The 6,000-nt window shown below is 44.4% G+C and overlaps 1 protein-coding gene across 1 annotated transcript in view; it reads left to right on the top strand.

The window, feature by feature from the left end:
- The window catches only part of ABLIM1 (actin binding LIM protein 1), a 293,808-nt gene that overhangs the window by 15,251 nt on the left and 272,557 nt on the right, over positions 1–6,000 (top strand). The window lies entirely within an intron of this gene.

Here is a 6,000-nt window from a genome sequence, read left to right as displayed (position 1 = left end):
GCTTGACTGAAGTTTTACTGTCTGCCCAAAGCAGGCTGCATAAGACTTGTGACAATGGCATTCACTTATTCATTCCACAGACACGGAGGGAGAGTTTGTAGCATTAAAGGGGATAGCAAGGGGTACAGCAGCGACAAAGGCACAGTCGTTGCCTCAAGAGGCCACATTGGACCAGGGATTGATATCCGTGAATGGAAGATTATGGTCACTTCCACTCTGTCCTGACTTCCGGAACATTCGCTCTCTTTAGGCTAGTGCGGTCTGAGGCCTTAATCCTTTTCCAGGCAGTTGTAGGAAGGAACCCTAAGGGGTTGTCTCCTTTAAGGTCAATCTCAGGCTTCCCTGTGACCCTAGCACGCCTATGTCATAGAAAGAGAGGTAGCAAGGTGGGTATGCTCTACTCCTGGAACGTCAACTCCTAAGAAAGGTGACAAAAGGGGGGGGGGTTGGAGAGGTGGGGAGGGAGGACTGGCTAGAAGTGGCAGCCTAAGGAAATCATTTAGCTCAGCCTTTTCTCCTGCCACAGCCAAGCTGTCCGAAGGGGTAAAGGATATGTGTTCATTTGCTTTAAGTGAGTGAGCCTCTTGTTAGTGTCTCTTGAAGATTAGCTTGCCCTGGTTCCCTGAGCCCCCTTGATTAAATCAGGGCCTTGCTGTGGACACACCCTTTTGCCCTGATTTCTCTGCTAATAAACATAACTTGAACTCGGTGGTGTCATGGCTTATTTTCTGACAGCTGCACTTCCTCCCCGCCCAGGACTCTTACATTTTTGTGTCTATTATGCTGACACGTATACAGAGTTCTCTAGGTGGCTGTACCCTCTGTGACTGTGAATTCCAAAGAGCCAGGAACCGAGTGGTACCTGCATTTTTCTAGATCCTGGCCTTCCCAAGAACCTGAACCTGAGTAGACGTTTGATGAGCGGTCCTTGAGGGAAGTGAGAGAAAAAGGGTTGCTGTGCACACAACCCACAGCCTGTTGGGATAGACACATGAAGGGAATGGGCAGAGGAGGTTTCGTTCTAGAAATTTCTTAGTCCTTTGAGCTGAATTCTTCTAAGTTGGATGTGATTTGGAAGTTCATTTGCTCGTATGCCTCTGCCCTTATACCTGACCGAGGACACAGTTGTGTTTTTCCTACTTGAGTGAGGAGCAAAGACACACAGATTCCAGCCTGGCCAGTTAGGTTCTTGAGTGGGCTGCGTCCTACAAGGGGTGAGGCTGGGCACGGACCCATCGGCAGGGCCCAGGATGTGGCCGTGATACTGGGGTATGCATTTGTTCTGTTGTTGTGGTTGGGACCCACTGCACTGCAGCTGGAGAGTAGCCCCTTCCTAGTGTCCCTCAGCTCTTTCTAAAAGATCCCTGAGGCACTGTCTCCCACATGTCTGGGAACGAGCTATGTTCAGACACCCAGCTTAGCAGAAACCCCGCTGCATTGGTGCATACCACTTTCTTGGGAACTGCTGGTCTGCGGGGGCCTCTGGTCACTCCCCACCAGTCTGGCCACTAGTCTCCCTGAACTGGTTTGAGCCAAGCGTGGCCCAAATCTCTTCCCTGTAGCATAACCAAGACTAAGGTATAACTTAGGAAAGGAAAAGGTTGTTTTAATCCTACAAGGTATAATCTTAACCATCCAGGGAAACGTTGTTTTTTTTTTTTTAACATTTATTTATTTTGGGGAGAGTACAAGCAGGGGACGGGCAGGGGGCAGAGGATCTGAAGTGGGTTCTGCGCTGACAGGCTGACAGTGCGAATCCACGAATCCGATGTGGGGCCAAATTCACGAACAAACTGAGATCATGACCTGACCTGATGTGGGACGCTCAACCAGCTAAGCCACTCAGGTGCCCCGGGGAAGCTCTTTTTGATGTAAAAAATGAATATACACATATACTTAAGTTCAAACGGAAACATTTGAATAACATAAATGAGAAGTGATAGGTTCCCATCCCCTGAAGTAACCACTGTTACCATTCTCTGGAGATTTCTCTTCTAGAGAAAAGTTATGTATATACTAGGACACTAAAGTGAATCCATCCATTACCTATAAAACTATGATCTGCCTACCAGCTTCCTTAAAAAAAAACCCCACTTTGCCTTTTTACATAATATATCTTGAGATTTTTCCGTACCAGTGCATACAGAAATAGCTCATTTTTTATGATTGCATGTTCAAGCATATGGGTGCACCATACCTGATTTAATAGTCCTCTCTTGACAGATATACTTTGCTTGTTTGCTTTAATAGACTGAGACACTGAACATCTTTGTGCGTATATCTTGTTGACATTTTAAGAACACAGCCAGAGGTATTAGACTGTAACTTTTAATGAGGCTTTGCTGATGGTTCGGAGAAACTGGAAGGAGAGCATGTCCAGAGAATACCTCAAATACTCCTCTGTGGTTGACTTGCCCTACACTCTTTCCTAGGCTGCGTCCTGCCTTCCCTCGACTCAGTGTCTGCCCAGCGAGGAGGACCTTATTTCTTCGCACTAGAAAATGTTACAGACACTTCCTTCATTTATACCAAGGCACAGACCACTTGTAGCCCTGAGGGAAAAAAAGGATATTTATGACTCCTCACTTCATCAAAAGCCTGTTATGGGATTAATTTCCCCAGAGTGATTGACAGCAAGAGATCCATTGCTTTTAGGACAAGATAATCACAAAATAGTCTGGTGCTGATGTATTTCTCAAAGGCTGGGTCCTTTATTCTTATTCACGGTCTCTTATTACATTCAGTTAAAAAAAAAAAAAACCCGAAAATTAATTCTTTTTAAGGATGACTCCAAATGTGCCCCCTTAAAAATAATCAAAATGGCAGGCGCTCCACAGCAGGTGTGGAAAGATTGGATGGTGAAGTGGGAGACCTGAGTTCTGCCTTGAGTTCTGCTCTCCTGCGATGTGATGTGATCACGGGCACAGCACAGGACAGACCCGCTCTTAGAGCCCCATCTCCTCTTGCCATGTGTTTCCTAGATAACCTCCCACTTGGCAAGTCCTGAAACCAAAAATGAATTTCCAGATCGGATGACTCGATATTACGTTGACTACATTCCTGTAATGCTTAACTCTCAGCTGGAGTTTCAGCAAACAGGGGCCGAAACTGGCAGCATCTGGTGGAATGTTACTTGGGCAGAGGGGTTGGGGAAGGGCCTGACTGTCATCTTGAGTCACAGCACTAAAGTTTTAGGCTGTTCGTCACTTTTGCTTTTGCAAGAGGTGACTCCTAGTTTACCAGGAGAGCTGATATAATTCCCGAGAAGTCTGGGATGTGTTCGATGCTGTCAACCCAACAAAAATGAAAATGAAATGTAAGGGAAATGAGAACATCCTTCTTGAGTTTGGTTGTTGTGCACCATTTTAAATGATGCCCATAACATAGTCTGGTCAAAGAGCCCAAATATTAAACTAACAGAGAGCCTACTTTGATCTTAGAAAGGGTCATGTAATGTTCATTAGGCTTGCTGGATGCATTCAATTGGGAGCATTGACTGATAAGACTTAATATAAGAATATCATATCTAACTTATAAAAGACTTTGAATGTCAACCTTTGTATGGAATAGAACCAGCAAAATGTCATTATCTTCTTTGTGTTTCTTTTTTATTTTTTTTAAACTTTTATTCAGTTTTGAGAGACAGAGTGTGAATGGGGGAGGGGCAGAGAGAGAGGGAGACACAGAATCCGAAGCAGGCTCCAGGCTCCGAGCTGTCGGCTCAGAGCCTGACATAGGGCTCGAACTCACGAAAGGTGAGATCATGACCTGAGCCGAAGTCGGACGCTTAACCAACTGAGCCACCCAGGCGCCCCTTCTTTATTTTTTCCGTTTTTTGTTTGTTTGTTTGTTTGTTTTTACATGCCTCCTCCTGCTGGTACAAATCACACAAACAAACAAACAAAAGACCAAAATTTTATTTGGCAAAGAGGAAAGGCACATTTGGGAGGTGAGGGTCACCTAGTTGAGCGTCCGTTCAGAATAGCACTAGTCTACCGTATACAGCCCTTTGACTTTGCAGTAAAGCATCAGTGACTGAACATTTTTCTTTCTCTTCCTTTGATGAATTTATTAGTAAAGAGAGGTTCTCCATCAGCACTGCAGTCTTCAGGATCGTGGTAGTCAAATTATACAGCATCTTTCTCAATTAAGAAAAGGAAGCATTAATTAATAGATAGGTGAGGGGAAGAAGGCTCCTGTACACTTGTTGACTGTTTTATAGTAAACACCATGATTTCTACCTTGGTATTAGCCATGGCAGGAGAAAATATTCCTCATGAAATTGATGCTGGGATGCTAAATGTAACCTGTAAAATATGACGTTAATGCCTGTGAAGACGCATTTATTTTGAAAACTATTTTTACTATCTTTTTTTCTTTAATTTTTTTTAAATGTTTATTTATTTTTGAGACAGAGAGAGGCAGAGCATGAGCGGGGAAGGGGCAGAGAGAGGGAGACACAGAATGTGAAGCAGGCTCCAGGCTCTGAGCTGTCAGCACAGAGCCCGACGCGGGGCTCGAACTCACGGACCGCGAGATCATGACCTGAGCCGAAGTCGGACGCTCAACTGACTGAGCCACCCAGGCGCCCCAACTATTTTTACTATCTTATTGACTAGGTCATAAAAAAGGGATGACATTTAGGGGAAATATATTTCATTAATAGAATGCCCGAAGAAAGATGTTTCATGGGAAATTGTTGTCACGTGTAATATACTTTTAAAATTCAGCAGAATGCTTCTGGAGCTTATGAATATTGATGATATGAACTATGGCTGAAGGGACGTACTCCGCCTTCCGCTTTGTTGAGAATATCAGCAACAACATTTTTACTTGCCTAAACTGTCTCTTTTCACATTTTGTTCCTAATCACTCTTTGGGTTTTGTATTCTGCTTAAACTAGATTATGCATATATGTGCACTGACTATGGAGAGTGTTTATATTTGCTTCTTTAAAGAAGCTTTGATATTGATTTAATAAGGTTGACATCACCAGGCTGATGGAGACCCGAGTGCAGATAATTTGACAGGCTTGACTTTATTTGGGGAGCGATATTTGTGGATACTGTTGCCACCTGGATAGTAGAAATAATATCTTAATTAAACCTGTCTGCCCAGCACCTAGTACATTCACTCCGCAAATATTTATTAAGCACCTGCTATTCTGGAGCAGTAGAGGCAGCAATGCACAAAAGAGATTTAAAAAATCCTTACCAATGAGAACTTACAAGGGAGCATTACGTTTTGAGTTGTGTTATTTCATTTATGTAAAAACTACATGGAATATAAGTAAGTAAAATGGGTAGCATGTCATCTGGTGATAAGTGCTCTGGAGAAAATGTAGCAGGAGTGGTGATGGGGGCTGGAGGGGGCAGGACAGGGGAGATCAGGGATGGTTTTGAGAAGGTGGCATTTAAACAAAGAGAAGGAGAGAGCGCAAGCCATGTGAGTATGTGCAGGAAGGGTGTTCTAGGTGGATGGAACAGCGACTGCAACCCCAAGCAGGAAATGTGCAGGCACAGTGAGGCCGGTAGGAGGGGTGGTCAGAGAGGTGGTGGGGGCTTGGGGGACTGGTCATGTGCTGTCTTGTGACCCACCGTAAGGACTTTGGCTTTTACTCTGAGTGAGATGTGAACCATTGGAAGATGTTGAGTGGATGAACACACTCAGTTAAGCATTGCCCTGAACTCAATGTACCTTGTAAGAGCACATGAGAAACCCTGATCTGTGGCTTTAGGCTTGTGTTCGGTCGTCTTTGGTTTTTGTGGTGTGTGAATATATATGCACACAGAGCCAGGACGAGGGTGAGGGGAGTGAGCCATGACCCTGAGAATGATGCTTTCTTATCTTTCGTACTCTACACATCTAATTCCCCTCCCCTCATCCTACTCTGCCTGCCTGTGTGTGTGTGTGCGCGTGTGTGTGCGTTGTTTTAATTTGTGAATAACTGTGTGAATAAAATTTAGCTCCGGCTACTGTTACAATTTGTAGCTAGCAAAC

The sequence above is a fragment of the Panthera tigris genome, chromosome D2, assembly GCF_018350195.1.
Source record: "Panthera tigris isolate Pti1 chromosome D2, P.tigris_Pti1_mat1.1, whole genome shotgun sequence".
Taxonomy (NCBI): domain Eukaryota; kingdom Metazoa; phylum Chordata; class Mammalia; order Carnivora; family Felidae; genus Panthera; species Panthera tigris.
Note: the sequence above shows the minus strand (reverse complement) of the source record. Positions and strands in the feature narration are given on the sequence as shown.